Source organism: Sorex araneus, chromosome 1 (genome assembly GCF_027595985.1).
Source record: "Sorex araneus isolate mSorAra2 chromosome 1, mSorAra2.pri, whole genome shotgun sequence".
Lineage (NCBI taxonomy): Eukaryota > Metazoa > Chordata > Mammalia > Eulipotyphla > Soricidae > Sorex > Sorex araneus.
The window spans coordinates 350,912,778-350,931,031 of record NC_073302.1 but is presented as its reverse complement, the minus strand read 5'-3'; the positions used below and the strand labels follow the sequence as shown (position 1 = coordinate 350,931,031).

General features: G+C 43.1%; 1 pseudogene; it reads left to right on the top strand.

Moving 5' to 3' along the window:
* LOC129402392 (uncharacterized) overlaps positions 1-18,254 on the top strand; it is a 143,335-nt pseudogene that overhangs the window by 54,910 nt on the left and 70,171 nt on the right.

Below are 18,254 nucleotides of genomic sequence, written 5' to 3'. Positions count from 1 at the left end.
CATTTTCTCTTTACCTTGATTGCGTTCCATATTGCAAAACAAAACTCACTATTGTTGTTGGAGTTTCCCCCCCAAGAAGACAGCCTTACTAAGGAAGCATTTGATAATTGGTTTTCCATTAAAAGATTGTATGTTTACAGTTTTTAGAAAAGGTCCAGCCGCGTGGCTCGGATGTGTTCCAGTCCCGCAACCCAGAGCCGTGTTAGTTGCTGCTCAGTGTCGCCAGGGCTCCATTTGGAGAAGGCATCCCAGCTGTACCTCCTCCGTCTGGATCCCTGGTGTTGTTGGCCCGGGTTCTGGTCTGGAGCATTTCTCCAGCCGCGTTGCTCACCAGACTGCCTGGCCTCTTCTCTGTTCAGTGTGGCAAGATCGATGGAAAACTTTTAAAAGAGAATTGGGACCTATATAAAAACTCCAGAGTTGAAAAAAAATATTAAAGCTGGATTTTTTTTCTTTAAATGCTGTGGTTTACAAAGTTGTTTGTGATGTTTCTGTTACAGGCATTCAGTATTTCAACACCAGCCCCACCTCTGTGCTCTTCCTTCACTGTTACCCCTCAAGTCTGTCCCCGTAGCAGGCCCAAAATAATTTATTTTATATTGCTTGTTATCATTAATGATAATGGAATGATCAAAAATTACTTATGTAAATGAGAATTTGTGAAAATCATATCTCCCCATGGGGACGTTAAGTCCTTGTCTAAGGGTTTACCAAGGTGTTGCTGCTACTTGAGCCTTCTCTGTTAATATTCTTGTTAGTTGAGGTTAGTTGGCTTACACATTCCATTCCATTCAATTGTGTGTGCTCTGACTGGGATGTTAGGATTAGAGAGTCTGCAGATGTCACACAGCCTCTCATGTGGCTAAGTGCTCCAGAGAATCCATAGTTTTGCTGGGCAGCAGAACTTGGCCCTCCTGAGATGCCGTGGAGGGCTCAGCTGGGGTCAGTGTATCTGGTCTAGTTGGTCTCTTTCTAGATGTAATTATGAGTCTCTGGGGCAGGCCGGTAGATGGGCGGGGGCGGGAGGGGGGGGATGAAACAAGAGTGTGGCTGCTGGGGCTTCTCCCTCTATCGGGTTGGAGGTGGGTTTATAGAGGTGAGGGGGAGATTGCCCATCCTGACTCCAGGAAGGTCCTGAGTTTTTGCCAAAAGGACCCTGTGTTCTAAAGCTGAATTTAAGAGATCAGTAGATGACTTTGATGATGACCTAAGAGGATAAACAAGTGACAGGTGAGATAATTTTCTGATGGATATTGAGGAACAATGGGTAGACAGTATTAATAGAGACAATGTTTATTTAACAGCTAAGAATTTCCCAGAATTTATGGCAGTGAAACAGATTTAAGAAAGCTTTTGGCATTTAAGCAAGATAAGTTCAGAGAATATCACACGTGATTACTGCACAGTAAAATTGTTGAAAAGATGAACTGGAGAGATAATACAGTGTAGGCAGCTGACCTGGGTTTGATCCCTGGCGCCCCATATGGTTACCTGAATACTACTGGGAGTGATCCCTTAGCTCAAAGCCAGAAGTAAGCACAGAAGACCACCAGGTGTCCCCAGACCCACCCCACTTCAAAGAAAAAACCCAAAGCCAAAGACATTTTTTTTAAGTAGCCAGGAAAAATATAGATTACTTTCAAGACAGTTAAAATAAACCTAAGAGGTGATATTTTTAAGGGATCCAAAGAAAACTGCAGCCAAAATCTGTTAAAAGGCTTTAAGACCTAATACTTCGTTGTCATGGGGAAGTATCGGACATACTGATAGGGACGGGAGAAGGGAAGTCATAATGGATCACAGCGTTGAAATTCAGAAAGGAATAGAAGAATGAAAGGATACATCTAAAAGTATTTCCACAAAGCAATAACTTGATTTTCTGAGTTCTCCAGTATATGAAGCACTTAAATAAGATAAAAATAGCATATAAGATGAATATGAGATTAGTGGAATTGAGTATTTGGAAGTTTTTGAATATGTATTGGAAGTGGTAAATGCACTAATGAAGTAGGGTACATCAATTTCTATTATTCTAAACGAATAAATCAACATAAGTATTATGAAACTAAAATATCCAAAAGAAGGCAAGAGAGCATAAATAGATGGGAACAAATGGAAAACAGTAGAAGATAGGTTTTAGCCTAATTGCATCAATACTTACATCAAGCAAACGTAAGTGGACTAAATGTTAGAATGTTAGACTGTTAACTTGAATAAAAAATTAATTCTTGGAGACATTAAAACGGCACACCTTAAATACAAGAATACAGAAAGGTTGCCAGTAAAAGGTTGGAAAAAGAATTATCAGGTGTTAGCCAATAGAAGCTGGTGTGATCCAGTGCAGACCTGAAGGTTAGAAGCTTTCTGGGCTAGGGGGAATATTTCACAATGACATATCCACTTTGTCTGGATGAGGCACTTCCTGGAGACACCTGAGTGGTCTGTGAAGGTCAGAAAGACTGCCCATCCCTGCCCATCATCTCACAGCTAACAAGTCTAACAGTATTTGAAGAAACAGGTATATGTGCATACATGTGCATGGTGTGTAGGGGAAGAGGAAACAACATTCAAGAGGACAATAAATAGAACATTTTCTTTATAGATTAAATTCTGGCTCAAAGCCTCCATCCCACACCCTTGCTTTTTGGGTCAGCACAACTAAAAAATGTTCGTCATAGAACATTGTAATGAAGTGCTTCTTGTTCTGAGTACTTTGCAGGTATAAGTATCCTCACAGCCCCCCCGGGAGGCAGGCATCTTTATTGTTGTTTCTGTTTTGCAGATGGAAGCTCAGCAGTGCTGGTACTGATGGCGTGGCAGTGCCTTGGCACGCGCTGCCCTCACCAGCCACTGCGCAGTGTAGCCTCCGCTGTTTACAACTGGGCTTTTGGATGAACACCATCACCTATAAACTATCTTTGATTTGGATAACTGGGTCATTATGGGAATTCTCCGTGCACATTCGGGTGGAGAGGAGAACAAGGGGGAATACATGCTTCTGGAAGTCTCCAGGAGCCCAGTATTGACCTGTGTTCTAACAACCTTAAGTATGATATATGGGCATTTTTTAAATAAGGAAAATATGACTCAGAGACATCCAGAGGTTGAGAAAGCCCCCGAGAACAGGGAAAGGATATTTTTCTGGTCTTTGCCTCTTCCCTCTCAGCCACACTGCCTCTCCAAACAAATCAAAGCTAATCGATGACACAATGACACCAGTGCTCCAAGCTTGTTGGCCTGGGGGAGTGCCTGTGGAGGCCTGCACTTGACTCATTTGAGCACTAGGTGGCGCTGTGCCACCAAGTACGTCTCCAGCCCGGCCCCAGGAGACTCACTTAAGTGTAGGGGCACTGGAGGGCAGAATGCTACTTGGCAGAGAGCAGGGAGAGAGGAAGCCGCCCTGGGCTCTGGCAGTCTGGTTCTTGAGGCTAAATTCTTCAGGCTGGAGAATGCCCTGGCCACAGCTTTGCTCTCACAGCCCTGCCCTGACCCTGACTCCCCCAGGCCCCAGGGGCCCCATGGGCCTGCCCTGCTTCCAGAGAAGAGGGGGTTCTAGATGTCTGGAGGTTGGCATTTTGGAAAATGCTCAGGAGACCAAATGAAAAATTGGTTTGTCTGCATCTCTCATTGGGCAATTCCTGCCCACAGCCACATTTCCACTAACCCCGTTGCCTTTACTGGGACTCGTTTGAAGTTACTGATTGGTCTGGGTTTCAGAATCCACATCAAGGGCCTTCCTATGTTTTGGAGACTATAATTAGGGGCACTTTCTGGGGGGAGATAAACTCAACAGGTTTAACTTTTTACTTGGATTCTTCAAAAAGGGGATGAAAGACGACTGGAACTTCTTAAGCTGGGGACACAGGAGATGCAATGATCTAAATATGATCGAATATGGTGGCCCCTGAATTCATGATCTTGGATGGTGATCAGGAATGGAAAAAGGCAACACTTGGTTGTGGCCTGTGGCCTAGTTAATAGTACTGCTTCAAGGCTCGTCTCGTTTTGATATTGTACTGTGTCTGTAAGAAAGTAGTGTGTGGGGAAGCTGGGAAAGTTTCAGGAGTCTTTATACTATTGTTGCAACTTCTTCTTCTTTTTTTTTTTTTTTTGCTTTTTTGGGTCACATCCGGCCATGCACAGGGGTTATTCCTGGTTCTACATTCAGGAATTACTCCTGGCGGTGCTCAGGGGACCATATGGGATGCTGGGATTTGAACCCGGGTTGGCCGCGTGCAAGGCAAACGCCCTACCCGCTGTGCTATCGCTCCAGCCCCTATTGTTGCAACTTCTTGGTTAAGTCTGAAATCATTTCAAAATTCAAATTTTAATTAGAAAAAAATGTAGGAACCTCACCTTTATATATTACTACATAATGCGAAATGTTTCAGACATCTAGAAAATAAGAGACTCGCAGGTGACCCCAGGATCCGGGAAACCAGAGTCTGTCTGTGCCCTGAGGGGCTCCTGCCAATGAGATCTTTCATTGGTGTATGAATTCCTTTTCTTCTAGATTAGTTCTTAAAATTCAAACACAGATTCAGTATTCTGGTTCATTTCAGTGATGCTGTTGGGACAGTTGAATACATTTGTGTGTGGGGATGGTGGGGAGAAGAAGGGAAAGGATAAGAAGGAGGCTCTTTATAACAGTTTCCAGCTGTGCCCAGCCATCAGGTGGGGGGAATGGCCTCTAAAGTTCTTCTCCCTTTGTGACTAAACTTTTCTTTCCGTCTGAAAAGAAGTGATGAGCTGCTCTGCTAGAATGTCTTAAGGCTTCCTGTTCATGGAGGCTTACTCAGGAAGACAAAAAATTCAGATGAAGTCTGTTTCTGAGGCAGATAAGAGCATCTCTTCTCACACTGAAAGCCCAAACTACCTTTTCTTCCCCAGGTAAGTTCAACTCTTTGTTGTCATTTGTTTACTCTATTAAACTTCAGCGGGTTTGTGTGTTTTTTGTCCTGTGCTCAGGGTGTATTTCTGGTTCTGAGAAACTCATGTTTTAAAGCAAGACTTTTCAAAAGTCTTCGATCACACTTTCTTGCCATTCTTTCTTGTTGGATGACTGCCAGGGTGATGGAACCTCAGATCACTGACACAGATAAGATGGACAAAGAAAGATACATGGAGGAGGTAAAAATGTCCATAATGAAGTCACATATCTTGGGGATACCCCTAATCGAATGAGAATGGATTTTGTTGAGAAGCTTGTACATGAACAATTAATTATTCATGGCAGAGACATCATTAGGATTTCATTTTGTTTAAAGGTCTCTAAGTGATTTAGGAAATTGGGTTAAGCTGGTGAAGAATTTCAAAAAAGATACAAGGGAAAGCTTTTCATAATATTGACTTTTTCTAATATTTTCAAGATGTTATGACTGGGCACATAAATTATACTCCAACTAAAAACCTCCAAGGATTTACTTGGACAAGAGTTTCTGCATGAATAGATTGTGGACCACTAGGATCAGATAGATGGAAGCAGAATACCAGGTTGGGAAAAGGATCGAGAGATTTATTCTAGAATAGTAGAATAATTCAATTTTGTATTTTGGCTGCTTTAGAGGTGTGTGGAGTCTCCTTGAAATACTCAACAGTATTTGTGTGACCTGTGACATTTGCATTTAAGTGGACCCTTTCAGGGCTCCCCTGTGGGTGAGTACTTGCTCATTTACATTAAGGTATGACAATAAAAAGCTCTGAACCTGTGTATAGGCTTGTTGCCTGCTTTTCTTAAATGCAAATGGCAGAAGTTGGTATCATATCAAATAAAATCCCAATGTGGGATGGGGTCTAAACATAATGGAATCCAAACATATAAGTTAAATTTTTTAAAATAAAACCTTTAACTCTGTACTTTACAAAGTTGTTCATGATATAGTTGTTTTGGACATAAAGTGTTCCAATACTAGTTCCCACCAGAAGGGTGACATTCTCTCCACCATTGTCCCCGGTTTCCCACCCACCTCCAAAGTCTGCCCCCTTAACAGGCACAAAATTATTTATTTTATATTGCTTGTTACAACAAAATGGCTATGGAATTATTAAAAAAAATACTTGATTAAAAGAAAATTTGTGAAAATGGTTATATCTCACAATGGGGTCATTAAAGATCGTCTGAGGTTTACTGAGCTGTTTGTTGCTAGTTGAGCCTTCTGTGTTATGTTATTTTCCCTTCTAATTTGGTGTGCTCCTACTGGGCTGTTAGTAGTGTGGAATTTGAAGGTGTTGTGTGGCCACACATGCGACCAAGCACTGTGGGTGTAGCTGCTGGGGCTCCCAGCAGTATGAGAGTGATTGGGGTGGAGTCGGGAAGGGTGACCTGAGCATATAAATTTATCACGGATTTATAGATTCATAGACCGGCATTGCATATAGGATCAATTTCAGTGGGTATTTAGAAATGTTAGTTGAATTAACTGAAAACCTTTTATTCATTTTGCTTGTGTTTGTAGCCTGGACACCCAGGACACTTTCTGTGTTAGATGTTTGACGCTGAGCATAGGGAGAGCCATGGTGGTGGCAGGAAGGTGTTTGCCTTCCCCCACAGTCACAGCCACATCACATTAAATCTTGGAAGAACAACACAAAAAGTGGCCCAAAATCTTGATAAGCAAAGTTTCTACATTGAGACCAAAAAATAAAAATAGCTCCCAGACTGAGTGGAGGCAGAGTGGTGCCCTTTGGTGGACAGGCTCAACAGTCAGGAAGATATCGGCAAAGAGTGGGACTTCCTATGCAGCTGCAACTGGGGCTGCCCCTGACCCCTGCACACACACCTAGGTTCCTGTGCTTACAAAATGGGAGTGGGATGTCAGCAGTAGGGGTGGAGTTACCAGTGGGTAACCATCTTGATGACTCCTTGCACCTAAGCTGATAACAGTGCTGGTAGATGTTGTATTAGCCTCATTCTCAGTGGACGGATCTCGAAGGAAAAATCCCCAGGAGAGCTTCATCTGTCCTTCACAGTTAGCTGAGCTAGCTGGGGCTGACCAAACAGACCTGGCCCTGCAAGTTTTTATGTGACTGCCACCAGTGAGAGCGCTCTGGAGACAGAAGGCACCCGGTAGACCGCCTTCTGGGGAGTCACCAGCCCACCGCCAGCCAGACCATGTTCTCCCCCTTGGTCAGCTGGCACTAAGCCCTGGGCTCCTCCCCAGGCCCCATTCAGCTCACTTGACAGATGATACCCGGACCCACGTGAGCCTCGGTGTCCTCCAGAGCCTGGCACACAGGGTCCCCAGACTGATGCTACTCTATCTTTTTTTTTTTTTAAGTTTTTATTTTATTGAATCACCGTGAAAAAAATACAAAGCTTTCAGGTTTAAGTCTCAGTCATATAATGATTGAACCCCTATCCCTTCACCAGTGCACATGTTCCACCACTAAGAACCCCAAAATACCCGCCTCCCACCCAGCCCCCACCTAAGTAGCTAAAGATATTCGCTTTATTCTCTCTATACTTTGAATACATTCAATATTTCAATAGAGAACTCACTATTTGTTTGGAATTTTCCCCCAACAATCAAGCCTGCTGAAAAGGCAACATTTAATAATTTCTTTTCATTGCTGAGAATGAAGATTCTATGAACTTGCACATGAACAGCGGCTGCGCGGTTTTGAATTTCTGATGTTTTAGCTCAGTTCACAGCCTAGATGCATTTCTGTAAGAAGCCGCTCTGGGTGCCAAAATGGGTTAGAAGACCTCTTGGATCATAGTCTTTAGGAGGAGAGGGTCTGTTTCGTGCTCAGCAGCTCCGGATCTTATCTGGGCCAAGGGCTTGCCGGTAAAGCCCACTTCCCATGATCGGCTATGAGCCACAAAACTGCAAAAATCACACCTCTAGGTTGGGAGTCTTAGAAGGTGGCTCTCGCCATGTGGATATTGCTGCCACCACCATTTTCCATGCAGAAAAACAGGGTGGAGAGGAAAAATCCATCCCCGGGTGGCACAGAGTTGTAGATGCTACTCTATCTTGACTCCCAGTTACCTCCCAGGCCCTTGAACTTGGTGCCACAGCCAGGACTTGAAAACTGAGACTACAAATTTCTAATTTCTGTTCACTCGGGGAGTACTGGACATCATGGGGGGACAAAGTTTCCTGCACTGGTGGTCGGGGACACCGGCCCGGAAGGAACTTCTACCACTGTGGAGATAAGCAAGCTGCTCAGAGTAAACTTGAAAGCAATGGTCCTGATAACGCCACTGAAATGAGATTAGTAGAGAGAATGCGTGACAGAAAGTAGGGAAGGAAAGTCCAAGCAGAAATGACAGCGCCAAGGAAAGAGAATCTGAAATCAAAAGTGACAATAGAGGCCCTCAGTAACAGAACTGGAAGAACCAGAAATGGAATTGGCAAGTTCAGAGATAAAGCAGTGGGAACGAAACAGATCAGGAAGACAATGAAGGTCCAGAGAACATTTATATCTTCTGTGTTCCAGCAGGAGTTCAGAGAGAAAGGGGCCCAGTTATTTTTGTTTGTTCTTGGTCATGCCCAGTGGTGCTCAGGGGTCACTGCAGGTGGATGCAGAACCATCTGTAGTGCCGTGGACCAACCTGGTTAGCTGCATGCAAGGCAAGCACCTTATTCTCTATATTATCTCTAAGGCCCCAGGCACAGAACTTTCACTTGAAGAAATAATACATGAGTCTGCAGACTGAGAAAGGGCTAGATAATGGGGCTTGTAGACTTTCAAACAAAACACGCCTAACACATCAAGATGCATTCTAATTAAAATAGCACAAATCAAACACAGAGATGCTATTACAGAAACACTACTGCACAGAAGGAGTGGTACAAGATATTTCACATGCTCAGAAGGCCTAAACCTCCCCAGATGCATTGCTAGGTGGGGAGAGGCTCAGAGGACAGAGCAGCTCTGCAAGTGGGAGTCAGGCTCAGTCTGCGCCCAGGGCCCGTCCAGCCCCTTCCCAAAGAATGCGCTGTTGGTATCACCCAGGTTTGAAGAGGTAAAGGAAGGGAAAAAATTGTTTACAGACAATAGTTAAAGCAACTCATCTTCACTAAATTTTAGTCCTCCAAGAAATACTTAAGGAATTTTTATAAAAGGAAAAGAAACTCCACTTGCAAGTGGCAGGTATAAAACCTAAAATATGCAGAGAAAAAGAGTGATAATGGGGATCCCTCATTTTTAAGTTTAATAATTCCTTGTTATTCCTGTTTTATGAAATTTAGAGAATTTAAAGTTAGATATTTTATTTTTCAGTTCTGAAATTTATTTTTGGTTCTTTAAAAATAGATCTTATTCCACCATTGAATGTGGTTGTAATGTTTGGTATTAATTTGCCCTTTCACGATTGACTCAAATTAGGATGCTGTACATCGATTTTTTTTTCTTTTGAGAATGGGTCATGTTGTCTTCATTATTCGTTGAATAATATTTTTATTGTTTTAAAAATATTTCATATAATCTGGTGTCTGATTTTGATCTTATATATTTGAAAAATGTTAATTTTTGCGTCTCTATTTTTTCAAATTTTAGCCCAGTTGGTCTCACACTACAAATTATATCTCTTGGGCAGAAGCTGAGAGTTTTGCTCATCTTTCATCTTTCTTGGGATTTTTATCAATATTTTAAGATTGGTAAATTCCCTTGGACATGATTTAAAAAGAAGTTATTGTGGGGGTTCAGAGATAATAAAATGGGTAAGATGCTTATCTTGCACACAGCTGATCTGAGTTTGATTTCCAGTACTTTTTATGGTCCTCTGAGCCTGCTACGAGTGTTCCCTGAGCACAGAGTCATGAGTAAACCCTGAGAAGTGCTGGGTGTGACCCCCAAACAATAAATAGATTATTACACACATATTTGTATATATATATACATAAAGATAATGCTCAAGCCCACTCTCCACACATTTGGACGAGCCTCACACATGAAGGTACCGGCAGAGGAACCCAGGTGTGCGGGACCTGGGGCTGAGATCTCCAAGCCTGCTCAGATTGGGACTGGGTCTTCTCCACCCAGATGCCCCATTTTCCAGTAACTTGGCAGCCACACCCACAAACTGCCCCTGGCACTGTGTAATCCCAATGGCCAACATCCAGAGACTATAAGACCAAGCTCCTGGAAGCAACATCTAATAGCCTTGTTCTCCTTCTCAGAGAACCTGACAAGTATAAGAGTCTATTGCCCGCACGGGAGAGCCTTGCAAGCTCCCCATGGCATATTCATATCCCAAGTACAGTAAAAGATATATACATAACTCTCGGAGAACCTGGCAAGCTACCGAGAGTATCCAGTCCGCCGGCAGAGCCTGGCAAGCTACCCGTGGGGTATTCGATATGCCATAAACAGTAACGATAGGTCTCATTCCTCTGACCCTGTAAGAGCCTCCAATCGTTGGGAAAGACAAGTAAGGAGAGGCTGCTAAAATCTCAGGGCTGTGTGTAATAGAGATGTTACTGATGCCCGCTTGACTAAATCGACAAACAATGGATGACAGTGATACAGCGATATATATACACACATACATACATATACATGTGTATATTCAATGAAATACTACTCATCAAATGGATAGAACTTGAAGAGATTATACTAAGTGAATAATTCAGGAAGTGAAAGGCAATTACTGGATGGTTTCACTCATGTGGAAAATAAATATCTGAAGCAAAGGGAGGGAAATGGGTGGGTGTGGAGCCTCATACACACTGGGCGTGAAACAAAGGGTAAAAGAGGGAAAAAGCGTTAAGCATTTATGTCTATGTGGGAAACACAACATCAGTCAAAAATCTTGTGGTAGACCAGAGACTTTTCCTTGCAAGGGGATTAAACAACTCCGTGACCCCCTTTGGAAAGTGTGTTCTGGCAGCCCTTAGCTCCATTGGGCAGAATAGGAGAGAGGAAAGAATTGCCCATGTGGTTGGTGACAGAAAGACACATTCTGGACCAACAGCCACGGCAGGAAAGACAGAGCCATAAGCACTTGGCAGATGCCTTTGCGCTTAGTAGAAAACAGTCCATAACCAGTCAATGAACAGATGAAGGAGTTCTGTGTCTCAGGACCTTGGTGCCTTGGCTAGATGAGTTCTTAAGAAAAAAACAAACACTGGCATAGGTAACAAGTTCATTTGCAAAAATCTGTTTTACACATTCTTAGAATGGGAGAAAAGAGCCATTCCCATGTTTGTGTCCATTTCTGCCCCCTCCATGCTCAGTGGGCATGCTGTTTCCTCACCCAACAGGCACCACAGCCAGCATTCCAGGACATGGTTTACACATCTTCCAGCTCAGTGTTTATGCCTTAAGAACAGACCTTCCACTCTTGAAATCAAATACTTGGTTTTCCACACTGATTCTTTCATGCATGGTCAGCTTTCTCCTGACCACCCCCGGGGCATACAGGGCTCTGGACCAGAGGCCAGGAGGAGCGAAAAGTGTTTAGCTTAGCCAAGTGTGGTTCAAACCGGGAGAATTCTTCACATCAGCCAGACCCTTTTACAGGTGTAGGAGGGGAGAAATGATTGCATCTCAAGATGCTTCCTCTCTGAAGTCATTTCTTCCAGCTTACTAGGAATTTGTTCTTGCCTCATAAATCCTGAGAATTTTAAGATTTTAGCAGAGTTTATAAGATTCTGGCTTTTGTTTTCTTGATGCTTTGTTAGGAAAAGCAGAATTTTTTTTGAGGTGTCTTTATTCCTCTTGTGTTTATCCTGTACTACAATCCCTAGCTCCTTCACTACGTCTCAAGTGGAGTTTTGACTTCAACTGTTGTGGCTTCCAGTAAGTTGACCAGAGCTGGGGTTAATATTAGTCCATAGGGCAGGGTACACGTGGAGAGAATTTCAGCAATTTCTTTTTTTTTTTTAAGTTTTTTTTTTGGGGGGGTCACACCCAGCATTGCTCAGGGGTGGCTCTGCACTCAGGAATTACTCCTGGCAGTGCTTGGGGGACCATATGGGATGCCGGGGATTGAACCCAGGTTGGCCGAGTGCAAGGCAAACGCCCTACCCGCTGTGCTATCACTCCGGCCCCAGCAATTTCTTAATTATTCCAAGTCTAACAGGGAGGGATGCTCCAGAACATACAGTTTGCAGGAAATAGTCCAGTTCTTTTTTTTCTGATACCCTTTAAAAAAATGAAGTGTAATTGACATACAGCATTTTAGTTTTCTGGTGTACAACACGGTGATTCAACATTTATATATTTTGTAAAATGATCATAAGCTTATTTGTGCTCTGAGCAACTTTCAAGTTTGCAAACCATTGTTTCTCACTTTATATCCCCCACTAATTGACTGATTTTGTAACCAAGTTGGTCTCTGCTCCTCCAGAACCTGTCCTTGCCCTGTGCCTCCTTGACTGCATAGTATGAGGACCCCACCCTCCGGCTTTAAAAATAAAAATAACTTGTCTAATCTGTGACATCCCCCCAGATCATAAAGTTGTGGAATTTCTGGGCTATGTCTGGGTGTGTTTTCAAACTCTGGATGATTCAAAATGCAACCAGAGTTAACAACCAGTGCCTCAGGACAAAGACATGGTGTTATCCTACTAAGGGAGAAAGAAAAAAGTTCTTCCTCTTGTTATACAGAGCAGTAGGAAAAGGCAAATGGACAGCTAAGTAAACAAGAACACTCATTACTGCTCTCTCAACTTGTTACCTACAGGAGTCAGGAGCTAAAACTTTACTTCTTGATTCTTTTCGAACTTGATTTCCCTCGGGAACCACTTGCAGTCCTCTGTCCATAGATGCAGGGTGATAGTGGAAGGCTCGGGAGGTGGCCCATGAGGTTGTTCACTCTGGTGGCCTTGCACGTTACAGCTCACCTGCTCCGACCCTGGCGGGGGGGGGGGGGTGGCAGGCCCCAGTGAGCCGTCCCCAGGTGATCTGTTTTTTTCTGGCCAACTTACAGTTCATGTCTTAGATGGGTCCTTGGCCATCAAAGAAATTGAGAAAGGAGTTTTCAGGTTGAAAATTCACAATAGTATAAGGAAAATTTTGAGACTTCAGAGACATCTTCAATAAAATTCAAAATTAAACCAAAAATATAGAGTGCTATTATTTTATTCACTGGGATTCTGGGAATTTTCCAGCTCTGTGGCATCTTGACAGATGAAAGTTGTCTTTCAAGTATTCAATAAATTGAGAGTAGTGCATGCTCACTCTCAATTCTGCCATGAATGATCTTGAATGTGGTTGAGACATGTACATGGCATTGCTTTAACATGTCTAATTGCCTTGAGCATTATCTTCTGTTACTCATGACTTATGTTTTACAAAGTCCATTTTGAGCTTAGTTGTTTGTTTGTTGAGGATTTGGACTAGGCAAGTGGGTGTCTGAGTGGTGGTATGCATCCATTTCTGTGAGGTGAGGTGGGAGGCAGGGCCCCGAGTAGGATGATTTGATACTGGAATGCAGTGGCTGCTTTGGGATAACTAAACTGGCATTGGGAGAATGAGAACAAGCTTCCGGTCCTCTGTGTGCCAGGGACCTGGAGGGGTTCTGTGTTGGTCTCCAGACACCAGCTCAGACCAGCTGCCTCCCTGACTGACACAAAAGAATAAAAATTTTTCTTTCTCAAAGCTCAAAATATCTTTAATCTGTGTATTATAATGGTATTTCCCCAGCTGCTTTGGTTTCTGATACTGCTTTTATTCTTTATCATCTTTATCCTCATCAGAGACCCCAGAAAATGAAGTGATCAGGATCATCTCTGAGCACTTGGCCTCACTCTTGTACTGAGATCTTTTGGAATTGTTTACTTCTGGGGGCCCCTAACAGTAAGAGCTGTCAGGAGGGCCTCAGAGCCTACAGTTTGACGTCAGCTTACTCCCCTCACTGGACAAGTGCCTTAAACTATTGAGCTTTCTGCCCCCCCCAACTTTCTTAATGTTTATAGTAGTGTTTTATTATTTTTTTAATGATTTTATTAGTGAATCATGAGCAATACTTCACGCGTATGTTACTTCAACATCACCCCACCACTAGAGTTGACATTTCCCTTCACCAGTGTCCCAAAGAGCATCACCCACCTCCATCCCCAACCCCAAAGGTAAGCGCAGCTCTATGGATCAACTCTCCAGTCTACTGCCTTTGGCCTTTTGTTCCCTCCTCTCCCCGCCCCTCCCCTTTTATCCTCTTCTCTTCTCTTTCCTCACCTTTTTTATTCCCTCCACCTCTCCCGCCTCTCCCCTCCTTTCCCTTTCTCTTTACCCCATGAGTATAGCTGTATCTTTCTTTACTTAGAAAAACATTTATTTTTTGTCACATGTGGGATGCTGGGCTTGATCCCCGGCACTGCAAGGTCCCCTGAGCACCTCCAGCAGAAGCCTCTGACACTGAGTAGCCCTGAGCACTGTTGGGTGTGGTCCATTTTAAAAAGGGACAATATCATTGTGTGTGCACTGGATGGGTAGCACAGCGGGTAGGGCTTTTGCTTTACACATGGCTGACCTGAGTTCAATTTCTCCGTCCCTCTTGGAGAGCCTGGCAAACTACTGAGAGTATCCTGCCTGCAAGCCAGAGCTTGGTAATCTACCCATGACGTATTCAATATGCCAAAAAAGGTAACAACAGGTATCACAATGGAGATGTTACTGGTGCCCGCTCGAGCAAATCGATGAACAACAGGAGGACAGTGCTACAGTGCTACATATTTCCAGGTGCCTGAGTTTTTCCCCATTTCTGTTTGTGATTAATTTCTATTTTCTAAACAAAGTAGTCTGAGAGGACAGTTGATATGATTTCTGTCTCCTTGACCTTATGGAGATATGTTTTGTGCACCAGCATGTTGGCTGAGTACCCCATGTGCGTTAAAAACAGTGTACTCAACTCTGGGGGCTGGAGGGCCTCTGTTTGTCTTTTTGGTTCATTGTTTCATTTTTTCCTTCAACACCAGTGTCTTCTTGTTGGGCTTTTGCCTACTTGACCTGTCCTGCAGTGAAAGACAAGTGTTAAATTCTCCTACTACTATTCTGTTTCTTCCTTCAGTTAGCAGTTGTAAATGTTTTGTTGCTCTAGCCTTAGGTACACAGATGTTTAGGAGTGTGAGTTCTTGATGTGTTTATCCCTTGATAATTAAGAAATGACCATCAGTGTGCAGGATGCTCTGTTTCAATCCCTGGCACTGCACGGTTCCCTGAGCACTGCTGGGAGTGACTCTGAAGCACTGAGATAGGAACAGCTCCTGAGGACTGCTCAGTGTGGCCAAAAAGAAAAAGGAAATAAAGAGCATCCGCAGATCAAGGTAGAGTGGGGAAGAAGTCTGATGTCTTTAAAAAGGAACAGTCCAGTGAAATTTTCTGACCTTGACTGCTCAAGGTTATCCTTGTAAACCCCTTCCTTCCCCCCACTATTCTTTAAAAATTCAGTCACTTTGGTGCTTTTGTTCAGGTGCAAATAGGACATGTTTAGTCTGCTTTGAATTGGTCCATGGATTTTCATGTAACATACTCATTGTTCTATTCATTTAACATACTCTTTATTATAATACATGTATAATATGTAAATAAATGTGTAATATGTAAATAAATATGTAAGAAATAAATAACAAAGATTACCTAAAGAAAAAGAAATGACCCTCCCTGTTCCTGTAGACATTTTAACTTTTAAGTCAATGTTGTCTAATGGCCACTAGCTCTCTCTTTCTTTCTTTTTTAAATTTTATTGAATCACTGTGAGATAGTTACAGGGGAAGGATGGGAAAGGGGGGACCACCAGTTCTTTCTAGGGGAATAGTTTGCCCGTAGGATTATTTTCTAGCCTTTGACTTTGAAACTGTTTATCCAGCCTCTTCAGTTGTGTCTCTTATAGAGAGGAGTAAACCTGTCACTGAGCTTCATAGCTCAGGGTTCAAACAGTGGTAAACAGAATCATGGATGCATGACAGATGTGGGCTTGCAGAAGTGGCAGCAGTTGGATGTGGAGAGGGAAGGGAAATCTCCATTTTTGTTTGTAAAATGCAGTCTTAGATTTCTGTTTGTGTGCTCTCCTTGGACAATATTTCCCTCTCTTTGCATTGTTTTAGAAACTATGGTGTAATAATTCATCTCCAGTGGCCCAAATGAAGGGAGATACTTAGTTAGATGGCAGTTTTGTGTAAATTTAGCTGTGGTTTCTTTCCTTCAGTCATCCAGACCCAGGAAGGACATTAGTCAGAGAACGGAACACAGAAATTCTTTTGTTTTGGAGCCACAGAGGAAGAGATAGAAGATTCATGCATCACTCTGGTAGTACTGTTTTCCTTCACTAATACAATTCCATTACTGCAGGAAAGAAAATACATGATGATAGCTGAATGGAAGGGGAGAGTGGTGCAGTATGAAGATGTGTGTTCCATCCACTTGCCTCCAGTTGGTATGCACTGAGAGCAGCCAGGAAAAAGACTGGCTGAGGAGACTCCAGTCCGTGCTTCAAATGCTATTCCACATTAAGATCACTAACGGGCAGAGGGCCAGAGATCCATCTTCTAACTAATGGAATTCTTCACTTTGTGGGAGAAAATGGAAATAAAACAATGGCGTACTTTTTATTTCTCTGAGAAATATGATGGTGGCGAATCTGTTGCTTTACTCGAGGGAAGCTGCAGGACACCGTGAGAGCACTGGCAAAGTGGCACAGGCCGCAGGGAGCCTGAGCTCCTGGCTGAAGGCTCAGAGTTTGAGTTCTCCCTCCATCTGGGTTATGGTCTGACCTCTGCACTGGCTTGACTCCACCGCGTTTGCCCTTTTGCTGCATAGATGTTGGGTTTGCACTCTGTTTCCTCAGCTTTGCTTCTCAGAATTCCTATGAGCTGGTGTTCTGATATCCCTCTTCTTTTTTTTTTTTTTTTTGCTTTTTGGGTCACACCCAGCGATGCTCAGGGGTTACTCCTGGCTTTGCACTCAGGAATTACTCCTGGCGGTGCTTGGGGGACCATATGGGATGCCGGGGATCGAACCCGGGTCGGCCGCGTGCAAGGCAAACGCCCTACCCGCTGTGCTATCGCTCCGGCCCCTGATCTCCCTCTTCTGATCACACCAAGTAGACTCAGCCTAGGCTCTGAAGGGCAGATCCTATTATTGCCTAAACAGTTGCATTTCCAGCAAGGAGCCATGTTAATTTCAGCAGCCCTGACTCAGTGGTCATGAAGATGCCTTTGAACATTCTGGTTTCTCATCTGGAGCTCCCCGGAGCCTACTCCAGGCCTTTTCTGAAGTTTGAGGACTCCTTCACCACACACCCCTGTAGGTTGGAAGGATTTTCATTTGTTTAGGAGCGAGACCACAGGTTTTTGTCATAGTTTTGAAATTTGGACTACAGCAGGTCTTACTCCAGGCTCCTTTGCTCAGGGCTTATTCCTGGCATTGCTCAGGGGACCATATACGGTGACAGAGATTAAACCTGGGAAGGCTGTGTGCAAGCCATATACCTAACACACTTTACTATCTATCTGACTCCAAGACCACAGTTTTTATATTGCCTGTGATAGAAAAAAAAACAGTCTACACTTAATTCCCAGAATATATAAATATGGCAAGGAAGATTAAGATGAATAAGGAATTAAATTGCTAATATATAATCCTCCTAATCAGAAAATGATTCTGGAGGTGACCCAGTAAGAAAGAGGAAGACATAAGATTATAGTAAGATTTATTTTTTATTTTAATTTGGGAGATACATACAATGCTCAGGGCTTATTTCTGGATCAGTGCTCAGGAGTGACTCCTGGGGCACTGGTGGAACCATAAACAGTGCTGGGGGTTGAACTAGGTTTGTTTCAGGCAAGACAAGTGCCCTGTACTCTGTCCAGCCCCCGACTCAGAGATACATTTAAGGATGCTGTGCAGCAGCCTTGGGAGACAGGAAGGAGTCACAGAATGCACAGAATGCAGTCATATCGAGGCTGCAAAGGCAGTGCATTGTCCCCTCGAGTTTCCAGTAGGGACGTCCTTGCCAGTTCCTTGGTTGTAGTCATTGAGACCCATTCGTGGCATTTGCTTTCTGGAAGATTAAAAAGTATGCATGTGTGTGTATATATATATGTATATATGTATATATATATGTTAAACCACTTGTGAAACTTTATTATAGCAGAATCAGAAATAGTGTTCTCCTTGACAACAGAAAGTCCCATTCCTAAGTCTTTATCTATTTTTTCTTTTCTAATTCTTGGTGAATGTGTATAATCTGAAAGGAAATTCATTCTTCAACATATACATTTAAACTGTTGCTTAAAATGCCTGGACTGCTGAATATAAATAAAGCTGCGTACATATCTTTAAATTAATCCTTAAATCAAAAAGTT